Source organism: Anomaloglossus baeobatrachus, chromosome 8 (genome assembly GCF_048569485.1).
Source record: "Anomaloglossus baeobatrachus isolate aAnoBae1 chromosome 8, aAnoBae1.hap1, whole genome shotgun sequence".
Taxonomy (NCBI): Eukaryota; Metazoa; Chordata; class Amphibia; order Anura; family Aromobatidae; genus Anomaloglossus; species Anomaloglossus baeobatrachus.
Window position 1 is genome coordinate 191,142,439 of NC_134360.1, and position 15,946 is coordinate 191,158,384.

General features: G+C 46.3%; 1 protein-coding gene across 5 annotated transcripts in view; it reads right to left on the reverse strand.

Moving 5' to 3' along the window:
• ZNF644 (zinc finger protein 644) overlaps positions 1-15,946 on the reverse strand; it is a 96,295-nt gene that overhangs the window by 44,073 nt on the left and 36,276 nt on the right. For all 5 annotated transcript variants that reach the window (XM_075322313.1, XM_075322317.1, XM_075322315.1 and 2 more), the window contains exon 2: positions 11,774-11,822. The gene's annotated coding sequence lies outside the window, so the exon portion shown is untranslated. The remainder of the gene's footprint in view (positions 1-11,773; positions 11,823-15,946) is intronic.

Consider the following 15,946-nt stretch of genomic DNA (forward strand, 5'->3'; position numbering starts at 1 on the left):
GCACGCCTCCTGGAAGAAGCCCAGTGGCAAAACGGCTGTCGAGGTGGAGGGATGTGTATGCTGCCAGCGTCTTTTTGATTGATTATTGTAGCTGTTCAAGGTATTAGTGGTCTTTATTTATCAACTCTATGAACCTTATATTAAAGCAACAGTATAGCGATTTATATGGTCAAAAAAATGCTGTCTAAGCACGGACGGTGTTAAACGCACAGGATATTGGTTTTTGCATTGCTTTACCAATTTGATATTAACAGGCTGGTATTCACTAGCATTTTATATTTACACGTTTATTTTTTTGCGATATATTATGATATTTAATATTTGTCTGCAACAAAGAAAAATATAGTTTTGATGTGACATTGTTCACATCAAGTATATATATATATATAAAAAAAACACAAAATATTGTTTGGCATGCATTTCAGTCCCTCAAGGAAGTGTTCTTGCTTGTGTTATTTATTTTGTATAATTAAAATCTTATTAAAAAAAATTTTATTCGCATGAATCTCTTGTTCCCATTGCTTGATTTAATAATGGTTTGTTGAGAAAAAATTCTATGATGAAGTGTGCATGTAAGCTGTTTTGGACTTATGTAATACCCCACTTAGTAATGCCTGCTGAGCTGTGCTCTGTTTGGGGGTCTTTTGAGCGATCAATAGGGGTCTTAGGACTAGAAATAATCACTGATAAGCTGCAGGTAATTAAACTATGATACCATGAGCTGCCTACAGTGTATAATCACAATATGCAGCTGCCTCATAATGAAGATCATTCCAATAGTTACTACTCCACTTTTTATTCTAGCATTCCCTAGCTCTGCCAATTATATGATAAGAGGGACCTTGGCTGGAGATTTCCAAAGCCACATAATACCCTGGTCCCTGCATGCTGGAACTTTAGTGGATCACAGTTGCATAACAGATAATATAATTGATCATCATGCAGTATGTGATACCTTAATACTAAGTGTAATAATTCCAAGCACAAAAAAACAAACACATTTTCACTTTTTTATTTTATATATACTAAAAAGTTATATTTTAATCCCATGCCTATTCCCTCTTTTTTTTCCCTGCATTATATACACACATTTAGACACATATCTGCTTCATGCACATTTGCAAGCACACACACTATACATTACCACATCTTGCAGTTCCTGATGTGGTCCTAAGGCTGCTTTCACACATCCGACTTGAGCTCTGCGGCTCAATCCGGCTGTGCAAGCTATGCAACGGATGCGGTGAAAACACCGCATCCTTTGCATACGTTTTTCCTTTGCGGCCAGTCCGGTTTTTGCCGCTTGCGGCATGCTACTGAGCATGCGCAGTGGCAAAAACCGCATGCGGCGGCCGGATGCGGTTATTGCCGCATCACGCCGCATCCGGCCGCCATAGGCATGCATTGAAAAATGCGCCGCATCGGCCGAATGCGGCGCGATGCGGTTTTTTTTTGCCGCACGAAAAAAACGTGCCAGGCAACGTTCCATCCGGCCGCCGCATCGGCTAAATCTGCCGCATGCGGCAAAAACCGGATGGAACGGATGAGGCCATGCGGCACAATGCGGCACTAATTAAAGTCTATGCAGGAAAATCGCAACCGGCAGCAAAAAAAAACGGTTGCGATTTTCCTGCAAAGTGCCGGAGTGTGCCGCATTGCAGAAACCGGAGGTGTGAAAGCAGCCTTAGCAGGAGCCGTGCAGCTGAAGGACCTTGCACACAGTTAACTCAAGGACCTTTCAAGTAATGTGATCAGTTACGTGACATGAAAGGTCCTTTAATTAATCAGGTGAAAGGTCTTTCAACTCCTCAGCTCCCGGCAGCGTCTGCTCTTGCCCTGCACCGATCACATAGATCAGGGTCAGACAGGAGGAGAGGGCGGCTCTCTGTAATCGGGGAGGGCGCGGTGTCAGCATTCTCCTCCATCACAGGAAGCTGCCTCCAGACTATTAAACTTTTTTGTTGTTTTATTGTTAAAAAGTGCATTTTATAGTCCGAAAAATATGGTACATATCAAAGTTTAGTTACTCTACAACTGCTATTTAACTTCTGGACAAAGGACCTCATTCATCAAAGCTTTCACTCCACAAGTCCTGCAGTGAAAATCTTCTGCAGGTAAAACGCTGATTGTATTGAAACTTCAGCACACAGCCAAATAAGTGACAAATCAGTGTAAAGAAATTCTCTGCCCCTACATTATGCTGCTCTCAGACTAAGGCCTAAGCCACACGGCATGAAAATCGGAGGGAGTGGAATGAGATAAATCATCGCATTCCACTCGCACCAATATGAGCCTGTGTGTCAGCACCCATGAGCGATTATTTTCTCAGCCCTAATCGGACCGAGAAAACAGTTGCAGCATGCCACGGGTGCAATGCGATCCTTGTTTCTCTCGCACACATTCAAGTCTATGGGGCAAGAGACACATCGCACTGCACTCGCAGTACACCGGTGTACCACGAGTGCAGGGCGAGAATGGCAATAGCCGGCAACAGAGGAGAGAGGGAGAGAAATGCTTCCCTCTCCTCCTCAGCGCCGGCCTGCCCCGTTTTCAGAGCCAGCCCTCCCCTCCTCAGCGCCGGCCCTCCCCTCCTCAGCGCCGGCCCTCCCCTCCTCAGCGTTGGCACTCCCCTCCTCAGCGCCGGCCCGCCCCACGCACCTTTAGTCCGATCGCATGATCGGACCTCAGTCACAATGACACTCGGCTCCCGCTGTGATACCAGCGTGAGCCGAGTGTCATGCGAGGATCACACTAGTCCCCGTGTGGCTCCGGCCTAAATAGCGAACACCTGCTGACAGATTTGTTTTGAGGAGATCAGTGGGAGTTCCAACTAACTGACCTTCATCAACATTTAGGTTAGGACACAGGTCACGCTTAAATTGGGAGACCAAGCATTGACCACTAGTTCTCCCGACCTGAGCTAACTGCTTTGAATACACCTACATGACAGTTAACTCAGGTGAACATAGACCAAATTAAACCGACCCTACAGATATTCCAGGTACTACAAGTTGTCACCTAGACAAGGATATGTAGTAACTACTAAAGCGCTCGTGTGGACCAGCTACTGAAGCTCCCACAAACTGCCGGAACCGGGAACTTGTATCTCCAGGATGAATGGAGAAATAGCCACACATTTGTACTGATTTAATGATAATTAGTCATTAGATGTTTACAACCCCATTTGAGAATAAGGCTAGGTTCGCACACTGCGTCTTTTTGACGCTGCGTTTTTGTGCGTTTTTGGCCGCTAAAAACGCACAAAAACGCACCTGCGTCGAAAAAACGCATCAAAAAACGCATGCGTTTTTGCCGCGATTTGGTGCGTTTTTGGCTGTGTTTTGCTGCGTTTTTGATCTCTGCGTTTTGCTGCGTTTTTCCAATGCATTGTATGGGGGGAAAACGCAGAAAAACGCAGGAAAGAACTAACATGTCCATTTTTTTTTAACTCAAAAACGCAAGCAAAAAAAACAGATGTGTGCGGACAGCAAAAATGAAAACTCAGACTTTGCTGGGGAAGCAAAGTCCTGCAGTTTTGAGGCCAAAAACGCACCCGAAAAACGTGCAAAAACGCAGCGAAAAACGCACTGTGCGCACATAGCCTAACAGACCTTTGTTCCAGCAGAGTTTCACTTTATCAGCTTCTTACTCAGTTTATCTGCTGCGGCTCTGTTAAGGCCCAGCCACACTAAACAACTTACCAGCGATCCCAACAACGATACAACCTGATAGGGATCGCTGGTAAGTTTCTAGGAGGTCGCTGGTGAGAGGTCACACTAAGCAGCGCTCCAGCGATCCCACCAGCAACCTGACCTGGCAGGGATCGCTGGAGCGTTACTACACGTGGAAGCATGCTGCGCTTGGTAACTAAGGTAAATATCGGGTAACCAACCCGATATTTTCCTTGGTTACCAGCACACACCGCTTAGCGCTGGCTCACTGCACACATAGCCACAGTACACATCGGGTTAATTACCCTATGTGTACTGTGCTACGTGTGCAGGCAGCAGGGAGCCGGCTTCTGCGGACGCTGGTAACCACGGTAAACATCGGGTAACCAAGAAGCCCTTCCCTTGGTTACCTGATATTTACCTTCGTTACCAGCGTCCGCCGCTCTCACACTGCCAGTGCAGTCTCCCTGTTCCCTGCACTCCTAGCCACAGTACATATCGGGTTAATTACCCGATGTGTACTCCGGCTACGTGTGCAGGGAGCCGGCAATGGCAGCGTGAGAGTGGCGGACGCTGGTAACGAAGGTAAATATCGGGTAACCAAGGAAAGGGCTTCTTGGTTACCCGATATATACATTGGTTACCAGCGTCTGCAGAAGCCGGCTCCCTGCTGCCTGCACCTTCAGTTGTTGCTCTGTCGCTGTCACACACAGCGATGTGCGCTTCACAGCGAGACAGCAACAACTAAAAAATGGCCCAGGACATTCAGCAACAACCAACGACCTCACAGCAGGGGCCGGGTTGTTGCTGGATGTCACACACACCAACATCGCTAGCAAGTTGTGCCTCAGCAGCGATGTTGCTTAGTGTGACGGTACCTTTAGTCTTCTCAGTTATGAGCTCCTGCAATGTAGTCCTTGATATTCATTAACCTCTGGATACCACTGCGCTATACCACTAATTAGCAGATTTCTCCCTATGTACAGTATAGGCTGGAGGCTGTTAATCAGTGATAGGGAAGGGAGGGTAGACAGAGCTCATAACTGAGAGGACTAGCAGAGCTGCAGCACATAAAATGAGTGATGTTATAAAAACTAAAGCAAATAGTCCACTAAGTGAGGAAGTGCAGGAATCAGGCTCTCTGCCTCTATTTTATGCTACTTCCAGATTGTGATATATTAATTTTGTGACAGACGGCCTTTAATCTCTATGAGACTGCAGAAGATAGCAGAGTATAGTGTTCAGCTATTTCTAGCTGTCCCATAAAGAAAGTAAATGAGGAGGCAACACATGTGGCCATCACTCTACTCAAACTAGAGCAGGGGTCCCCAACCTGTGGCTCGCGTGCCCATGGCTGTCATCCAGCTTGGTGCATAAGCACCAGGACTAGCAAACAGCTATGAAGAGCAGGTCTCCAGATGGTGACTTTTGTTAGCTGCCCCACATAGAAGAGCAGATCTTTGGATCTTGGTGTAATGCCTCGGTGTGATTTTAGATTTTGCTAATGGAGGCTCTTGGAGGAGTCACTACTGTATGGGACGTGGGAGTTGGATGTGGCTTGCAACCCTCTTTCAGAGCTGAATGGGGCTCTCAAGGTCACAAGGGTTGGAGATCTCTGAACTAGAGACACAAGGTGAAAAACTGAAATAACCATTTAATGACGGGGTAAAAAAAAAACAAAAAAAAAAACCGCTAACAGAGTAGCTACAGGTTACTCTTACTTCAATATTATTTCAGTCTAAGGCTATGTGCCCACGGGACTATGTACCTGCAGATATATCCGCAGGTATGACCACAGGTTTCCTGCAGCAGCTCCCCGGAATCCGCAGCTATCCATTGCTGCGGGATTCCAGCGAAATATCTGCGGTAAACCTGCGGACATTCATGCGGCTTACCTGCGGAAGTCCCGGCCTCTATCTCCATAGTGGAGGAGCGGGCTTTCCGCAGGTAATTCTGCATGAATAATTGCCATGCAGTTATGTGCGGCTGCGGGAAATCCACAGCCGCACATACCACAGCATGGACACAGACACTCTCCATGTCCCATAGGATAACATGGGGAGTGTCTGTACATGCTGAAACCTGCAGATTTATCTAGAAAATCCAGATAAATCCGCAGGTTTTCCACGGCAAAATCCGCAGGTACACTGTCCCGTGGCCACATAGCCTAAAGCGTCTTATTTCACCGGCCAGCTGAATTTCACGACAGAACTATAACATTCTGCACCTTTTCCAAAACAGTTGTCTGCGGCCCAGAATCTACTAAGCAGAAAGCATCAGTTTTGCAGCAGAGGTGACAATGGATCTTTTCCTGCTTACAAATGCTCGGCACAGGGCAGCTAATCCTGGTGAGAACAGCATTACTGCGCTAACCCCACATGCGCAAACATCCTTTGAGGAAGGAGTCAGGGTAGGGTTTCCCCAGAAGGCGAAGCATGATTTAAGGGTTTCTGTGTGATGACAATGGGAACAAGTGATTTCTCATACACACTGATGGTTTGTGGAGGGTGGAGGGGGGGGGGGGAGAAAGCATGCACTGGTCTGGTCTGTTATAGCAATAAGCTCCTGCAGCCGCAACGCTGACCGAGCCAGACACAGGTATGACTTGCCTGAACGGTAGGCTGTGTGCCCATGCTGCGTTTTATTGTGTAGATTTTAATCAATACGAATAGGAAAACCGCAACCCAGCAAAGTCTATGAGAATCCTGACTTGCTGTGCACATGTTGCAGATTTTTTCTTTGCAGATTTTGGTGCAGAAAATATATGCAGCATGTCAATTGTTTTTGCTTTTGTTCCTGCGGATATAATCCACTGCAGTGTTTGAGCTTGATCACTGCAGTGGATTATATCTGTCAGGGATGCACTCGCGGGACTGACACTTCAGCTCACACACCAAGCATCTGACATGGTGTGCAAGGCTCTCTGTAGCGCAGTAACCCAGGGTTGCCATGGTGACAACCCAGGGTTGCCATGGTGACAACCCAGGGTTGCCATGGTGACAACCCAGGGTTGCCATGGTGACAACCCAGGGTTGCCATGGTGACAACCCAGGGTTGCCATGGTGACAACCCAGGGTTGCCATGGTGACAACCCAGGGTTGCCATGGTGACAACCCAGGGTTGCCATGGTGACAACCCAGGGTTGCCATGGTGACAACCCAGGGTTGCCATGGTGACAACCCAGGTACAGGGACCCGATCGCCAGGGAGAGGTAAGTGATCCCTCTCCCTGCCTTGTGAATACTGCAATTGCATTGATTGCAGCAATCAGGGGGTTAAGCTGCTGGAAGCAGCGCAAGCTCGCAGTGAGAGCCGGGTCCTGGCTGTAACATCAGCCGGAGACCCGACGGCGATCGCGGGGTACAGCACCGGAACCAACATGATCGCCATTACTTAAAAATTCAGGGGAAAAAAAAAAAAACACATAAACCCCCCCACAAAAACGTGATAAAAAACGTGCTTATTCTTTCCTGCCAAAACATACAGTTTTTAGAGCAGAAAATCTGCACACAAATGGGCACATACCCTTAGCTTGGCTACATGAACCCGCTCTGAGGGTGTGTGCCCACGATCAGTGTATGCAGTGTTTTGGATGCAGCGTGTTTTCACTGGGTCCAAAACGCTGCGTTGTACAGTACAAGCATAGTGGATGGGATTTCTAAAAAAAATCTCCTGCCCCCTGTGCGTGTGCGACTCTGCAGCGAAAACTGACTTGTGGTGCGGCTGAGGCCGCAGCAAGTCAATTCTTTGTTGCGGAGTCAAATGCGTCCTTCGAAAGGAGAACACAAGCGACAGACCACAGCGCACTGAACCCCGATCATGGGCACGAGCAGCTGCGGTCTCCTATGTTCTCCTACAGAGGGGACTCAGGGCCCCTCAGGTCAGGAGCCGCCACGTCAGGACGCAGTGAGTCCTGATCATGGGCACGTATCCTAAGGCAGTGTTCAATTCACATGGTTGATCCCCTCCAAGAGAAGATCTTTTTGTACACAGCACATTTTTATTCTAGCGTCGTCGATTAAGAGTACAGTGGAACCTTGGTTAACGAGAACAATCCGTTCTGGGAGTGTGCTTGTAAACCAAGTTACTCGTTCATCAAAGCAAAATTTACCATAGGAAATCATTGCAATGCAGACAATTCGTTCCACAACTGGTTATTAAATGTCCCATCCTGGTCCCCTATTGTGCCATTCCACACACATACACACAAACTCACACGCACACACTATGCTCACCTTACCTTCCGTTCCATCGCCGGACTGCTGGGACTTGCTGTTCAGTAGTATGGGCTGTGTATCGGGTTACCATGACGACGAGGGAGAACTTCTGCACCCAGAGCGCTGACATCAAAGGCAGGAGCCTCTGATTGCTCAGCGCGCTGCCTTTGAGTAGCATCTGACAGCAGAAGTTCCTGCCTCGTCGCCGATGGTTACCGATACACATCCTGGAGCGGCAAACTACAGGACCCAGGAGGCCGGCGATGGAAAGGAAGGTACACATTATGCTCACCGTACCTTCCATTCCATCGCCGGTCTCCTGGGACTTGCTGTTCTCCGGTACTGGCTGTGTATCGGGTTACCATAACGACGAGAGAGGAACTTCCGCTGCCAGAGCGCTGACGTCAAAGGCAGGAGACGCTTGCCTCTGATTGGCCAGCGCGCTGCCTTTGAGTAGCGGTGACAGGAAGTTCCTGCTTCGTCGCTATGGTTGCCTATGCACAGCCTGGAGTGGAGCGGCGAACTACAGGACCCAGGAGGCCGGCAATGGAACTGAAGGTACACATATTATGCTCCCCTTACCTTCCGTTCCATCACCGGCTTCCTGGGTCTTGTAGTTCACCACGAGGACGGCGCGATGTACCGGCGGACTACAAGAACCATGAGACCGGCGGTGGAACGGAAGGTAAGGTGAGCATAATACTGTATGTGTGCGTGCTTGTGTGTGTTTGTGTGGACTGCAAGAGCGAGTTAGAGCGCGGTGGATGTACGGAACCGGAAGTGTGTGCGGTGAGGATTTTGCTCGTACGGCAAGGCTTGCTCGTAAACAGAGTTACAAATTTACATAAAGCTTTGCTTGTTAAGCGAAATTCTCCTTAACTGGGTTACTGGTTAAGCGAGGTTCCACTGTACTATCAATCATAGCTCTGCAGTCGGTAAGTAATGTGATGTCAGCAGGTCCTAAGCTGCTCCACAGGAGAGATTACAGATTTTCTCACCACACTAAAGAAAAAAAAAAAAAGGAGGGGAGGGGAATTTAACTTTGGACTCTGGGACTGTTGGAGGTAGCCAAGTACAGTACATGAATGAGGGATGTACAGAGGCTAAAGATGACCATACAGCCCCTTTCATATACTGGAAAGAGGTCTAGATACAGTCGGTTCCTTAATATGCGGCACATATAAGTGCATAAAAAGTTTTGCCAAGTTAGGGAAGTTGCAGCCATTGCTTTCTTAAAAGATGTTTTCTGGGGCCGCTCATCTGAGTGCAGCTTGGAAAATCCCAACTATCTGCACATTGTCCCCTTCCACGCTGCCTGCCATGAGATTCTCTTACCTTTACCGACTAGGTTCGCTTCCTACACCTCTCAATAGAGAACTAAGGCAACATGTGATGCAAATCCCAAATGAAGGTCATGTGACATCCGCTCAACCCACCAAACGGAGCCTAATCCCAACAGTGTGCATAACACACACACACACACACACACGTGATGCACAGCTGGCAGAAAACATTCACTGGGCTGAAAGCCCTTTTAATGAAATCTACATCGTCTATGGATGGTCTAAAGCCGACGTGCACAACCTCTTTTGGTCTGACTGTCAAATTATGTGACTGATTACATCCCTCCCAAGTGCTGGATATAATTTGAGGGGGTCCTGAGATACATATAGACAGTAATAAAACAAAAGGAGCCGCTATCCAATGGAAATAAGTGTAAGCCGTGGATTTTATTCACTCAGATACATGCAACGATTCAGCTTCTTATTTGAAGCATGTTGCCTTCATCCAGCGTATCTAGAGTACTAAATATTCTATAATTAATAAATGGGGGTGGGGGGTCCATTTCTGAAACTTACACCATTGTAGACAAAGAGGGTCTTTTCCTCCCTTATTCAACACTCTGGGGAAAAAAAGGAGTCAAGATGATCATAGTTTATGAGTTACTGAGCACAGGAGTCTGAGATGGCTGGGGGATGCACAAAATGGCACTACAGGTATAGGTGTCCCCGGGCCGCAGGTTGCGCACCCTGGTCAAAAAGGTGTCAATTATAAAGTACTAGCTGTAGTACCCGGCGTTGCCCGGGATAGTAACTGTCTTTCTGTCTCTCTCCCAGTTTGTCTGTGTGTCGTTGTCTCTCTGTCTGTCTCTTTCCTTGTCTGTCTGTCTGTATCTCTGTGCCTGTCTCTTTCCCCGTCTGTCTCTGTCTGTCTTTCACCGTCTGTCTCTGTCACAGTCTGTCTGTCTCTCTGTCTCTCCACCGACATCTTATTACCTCACACATAAGCTTCTTATACTATTAATGTCTTTTGTTCCCAGGGCTGTGGAGTCGGTAAGCCAAACCTTCGACTCCGACTCCGACTCCTCAAATTCTCTTGCACCGGCTCCGGCTCCGGCTCCGGCTCCGGCTCCGGCTCCGGCTCCGACTCCGACTCCGGCTCCGGCTCCGACTCCGACTCCGACTCCGACTCCGACTCCGACTCCGACTCCGACTCCGACTCCGACTCCGACTCCGACTCCGACTCCGACTCCTACATATATTGCTTATAGTTAGGTGAAAAATTTATTGTAGTACATGAATATGTGTATGTGAACATCAGACATTTAATAATTTTTATGATACAATAATCAAGATATTTGGATAGAACATAAAATATATTTATTGGAATACAACTTTAGAACACAAAAAACTGTAATAAATTGTAAATATGTAATACACTATGTAATATACAGTAGATTACATCTATATCTTGTGTGTGTGTATATACACTGTATATATATATATATATTATATATATTACATATTTACAATTTATTAGTTTTTTTGTGTTCTAAAGTTGTATTCCAATAAATATTTTATGTTCTATCCAAATATCTTGATTATTGTATCATAAAAACAATTAAATGTCTGATGTTCACATTGTACTACAATAAATTTTTCACTTAAATATAAGCATTATACTAAATGTTGTTATTTAGTAAAATATTCAGCACATTCTGCATTGCACTCCTGTCCCCAATTTATTATATATTTTAGGAGTCGGAGTCGGTGCATTTTATACCGACTCCGACTCCACCAAAATGAGCTCCGACTCCGACTCCACAGCCCTGTTTGTTCCTATAGCAACCAATCACGGCTGCTATTAAAACCAGTAGTTCCAGGCTCTATTTACTTTAATGGAGGCAGGTTTTTAAGAGAGTAACTGTAAAGCGCGGGGTTAAATTTTCCTGTCAAAACAATCTACGACGTTCCCTGGGTCACATGAGGCGTCTGCGCAAAATTTCGGGAATGTAAATGAGACGGTGCAGATTCCTTTAGCAGACACACACACACACTCAGCTTTATATTAGCTAATGCTTTGTAGTGTGTACCCTTGTTATCTAGAAAAAAAAAGTTTTGCATCTTAGCTGCCAAGTGAGAGGGGTCAAAAACAATTACATAGATAGCAGTCATTTACTGGAGGGGTGAGAGCCACTGCCTAAAGCTTTTGTAGAACCAAGGGATAAACCTATCAAATGGCGGCCTACACATCCCCTATTATAAACTGATGGATAGGAATATCTGCAAAATCAGTATTTATGCCAGGGAAAGTAACAAGCTTCTTGTACACCTCGAATCCTAAAAAGCTCCTTAAAATGTAGAAGGTTGACCCAAATTATTCCAGAACATAAAAATGTAGGTACATTGCAACAGAGTGTATTTCTCTTTTCATGGACTGGAAATATAAAGTGGGTCAGCATGGATGCCGGTCTCTCAGGTAGTATGGCGGGGCCCATTCATCATCTCTTACTCCCGATACGGAGGAGACAGATCTCAGATCGGACAGACTCCCGTTACACTGTAACAAACGTCACACAGGTCAATTCTGGGGAAACTTTACTTACAATGGTTTACTTTTGAAGTCAACCAAATCCAGACGGCTTCTCTCAGAACCTGAAACCAAAAGAAACAGGAAGGTTAAGCAGCGTCCATAAAAAACGAAAACAAACCTGGCCCTTGATTTCCAAGGATGTGCTTACTTCACTGAGCACCGTATAAGAATAACATAACTATACACATAATTCTATAGAAGCCATCACTGAGAGGTGCTGCAGTTTTCAGCGTTCCCATAGACATAAATGGGGAAACGTGCACCGTCACCTCTCCATTCCAGACGGCATCCATTGTATCTTTATGGTGTATCCTGTGGATGTGCCATGAATGTCCCTGATTATTACTAATTATTATTAATAATATTTATTTATAGAGCACCATTGATTCCATGGTGCTGTACATAATGGGATGGGACAATGCCTTTAAAGTTTTAAGGGATTTCCAGGCAAAAAAAAAAAAAAAGTTTTCCAGGGGATACAATCAGTAAAAAATAAACTAATATTGATACTTGCCTAAGGGCACTCCACTGGATCTAGCACAGGTTGGTCTGAGCTGAAACATGAAGGAGTCAGTGATCCACCAGCACCGCTGCGGCCTGTGATTGGCTGCAGAGGTCAGTTGACTTGAGCAGTGAATCATCAGATGTCTTTCTGATGACATGCTGCTGAAGTCACCTGACCGCTGCAGTCAATCACAGGCAATAAAAATAAAGTTTAATCCGAACATGCCACACTGCCACTCATCCCAGCAGCGCATTTATAGGGTTAACCCCTAATGATGCATTTACTTTAAAAGGACCTCAATTTGGGGTACATACTACTGTACTCAAAACATTTTTTTTTTTTTAATAAAAATTTTTTTTTAAAAAAAAGCTATATTGGGGAGTTCTGTGCTCCTTCACCCCCCTCATCTGTCAGGGCAGAGGCAAGAGGCCCCATTAGACAGCCATTAAAACCAACCAATATCATCTTTACAATATTGTGCATCAACAAAATTAGGCAGAACCAAAATCCCATTTCTTCTGGAATCATTGTGGGCCTCACTTTTTAAAGTTTCATGCTGCGCAAACCACATGTAGATAGACTCCTTATGGACAGCACTTTGGCAGACTTTCCACCCTTAGGCCCTGTGCGCACTTGCCGTTTTTTGCTGCGGTTTTGCTGCATGTGTCGCTGCATGTTATGTTCATAACATCTCTGCAGTAATTCACCAGCAAAATCTATGGGAAAAAAAAATGCTGTGCGCACTATGCGGATTTTGACAGCTGCATGTTTTGCTGCGGTATTTCCACAGCAAAAACAATTGCATGTCAATTCTTTTCCGCACATCGCTGCGGGATTTCACTCCACTGACTGTAATGTAATTGTGAAATCCCGCAGGGAATAACGCAGGCAGCAAATTCTGTGCAGTTCACTGCGTTTTCCTGCGTTATTCCCTCCGGTATTTCGCGGTTTACCTGCGGTAATGTACATCGCTGCCTGTGGTTTGCAGGGAAGTGATGTCATTACAGGAAGAGGAAGCGGAGCAGAGTAAACACACACACATCACAGATATACAATACACACACAGATCACACTCACACACAGACATATAGAATACACATACAAATCAAACGGTCATATAGAAAAAGAAAAAAACACGTGGGCTCCGCTGTATTTTTACCGTCCAGCTGAGGTAAGCACACAGCGGCGGCCCGGTATTCTCAGGCTGGGGAGGGAGAGGGCCAGGGTTAATGCCCCACCTCCCGCAGCCGAGAATATCAGCCCGCAGCTGCCCCGGGACTGTCGCATCCATTATGCGGCAGTCCCGGAGTGTCCTCGGCTCTTCCAGATTGCCGTGATGCAGTGGCAACCCAGGTAATAAGTTAAATGGCAGCGGATCGCTGCCATTTAAGTCCAGGCTTGATCATGGTAGCGTCTATGAGACAGCTGACATGATCAACCAGTAAGAAAACACACACACCAAAAAATCCTTTATTTTAAATAAAACACAAAAAAGCCAGTTTCACCCCTTTATTAACCCCTCCGAAACACACAGCTCCAGCGTAATCCACATCCTGCGATGCTTGCATCCAGCCGCGACTGACACTACTACAGAATGCAGCCTAGCAGCGAGACAGCAGAGGTAACCACAGGGCATTTCCCACGGCCAGTAATGTGAACAACACATTACCGCTCGGGAGAAATGCAGTGATCTGTCCTCTATCTATCCCTCTATCTACTATCTATCTCAGAAGGAACTTTTTTTTTTCTTTTCAATGTGCTTTATTGCATTGAATGCATTAAAACACATGTACCAACCCGCACGCGGCAATACCGCAAACAATACTGAGGTAAAACCGCAGCAAACTGCATGCAGTTTTCGGGTGCGGTTTGCCGCATTTTTTTACCGCGGGTGCGGTAATCTTTCAGACCCTGCGGAATTTTCTTAAGAAAATTCAGTTTTCCAGTGCGCACAGGGCCTTAAGGTGCTCATTATACACCTTCAGAATGCAGTCATAACCACCTTTGTCTGACCACCCCATACACGTGCTCGATCCGCTATATGTGGAGTAAGGACATGCTAGATACGACAGTCAATGGCTTATCACCAGGTAAAACAAAAGGATTGAGTGCTGTAATTTAACAAAATCGATCCTTAGCGCTCCACTTCACCTTTTAGGGGAGATTCAAGAGGTCTCTATATACAGTATATTAGGTGTCCAATACGTCCTGCTGACATTAATGTATATGGGGTCCTTTAAAACCTTTAAAAGGGAATACAGTCACTGGGTTATGAAGATGTGGCTTATTTACGACTAAGGCTGCGTGCCCATGATCAGTGTTCACAGAATTATGGACGCAGCATGATTCTGCAGGATTCATCCAAAACGCTGTGTTGTACAGTACAAGCATAGTGGCAGGGATTTATAGAAATCCCATGCCCACTGTGTGTGTACGGCCCACAGTGAAAACTGACCTGCGGTGTGGCTTCGCGAGCATGTCAATTCTTTGCTGCGGAGTCACAAGCGTTCTCCGCAGGGAGAACAGAAGAGCGAGATCGCAACTGCCTGAGCCAGGATCGTGGGCACTCACAGCTGCAACCTCCTGCGGAAGACACTCACAGCCCCACAGGTCAGGATCTGCCGTGTCCAGGACGCAGCGAATCCTGATCGTGTGAACATACCCTAATAGTTTACAAAACGTAAGATGTAAAAGAAAAAAAAAACAACACAAAAACGTATGACAAACTCATACCTCACCTCTGCGGCCACCCTGCTGCTCACTGTCCAGTCCTCCTCTTCCTCCGGCATGTGCCACATCACCAGCCTCTTCACTGTTTGCCCAGGACTTGTGGCAGAATGCAGACCTGGGAGGTCACTGCGTATCGTAAGATTGCATTGTCAAGATGTGCGCCAGAGACGCAGCAAGTGGCGGTGCAGAGTCGAGGAACAGCGGGCAGCGAGGTGGATGGAGAGGTGAGCAATGTATATTGTTAAAAAAAAAAACAATATGTATATTTCCCGGGCCTGTACCTGTTACAACTACAAACCCACAGAAGCTATCTAGCTTGTAACCCGGGGATCACCTCTACCTCCTTTAATAAAATTAAAAATAAAGTGAGTAGATTGATACATGTACGGTTTCCGTGAGCTCACGTTGTTTGTACAGCGGCTGCACGGCTGCACACTGTAAGAACTCGGGCATCGCGCTGTTGATATGAAGGAGAGGAAACCAACCTTATTAGGCAGGGGATGAGTGGTGAGGACCAAGTATAGAAAGAAGCCCTGGAAAGAATCTATACATCTGCATTCTCTATAGATATGTCTACAGAGTGTGAAACGTGCCTCAGCTCGGATGATCAGTGCTGCAAAAGTGCAACAAGAGGATAATCAAAACTGAAAAAACTGTTTGGATCAGGGCAGCATGTTATCCTGGAGAGATCAGATTGGGACTAAAGGTGGCTTTACATGCTACGAGCAGGGCTGTGGAGTCGGTAAGCCAAACCTTCGACTCCGACTCCGACTCCGACTCCTCAAATTCTCTTGCACCGACTCCGACTCCGGCTCCGGCTCCGACTCCGACTCCGGCTCCGACTCCGACTCCTACATATATTGCTTATAGTTAGGTGAAAAATTTATTGTAGTACATGAATATGTGTATGTGAACATCAGACATTTAATAATTTTTATGATACAATAATCA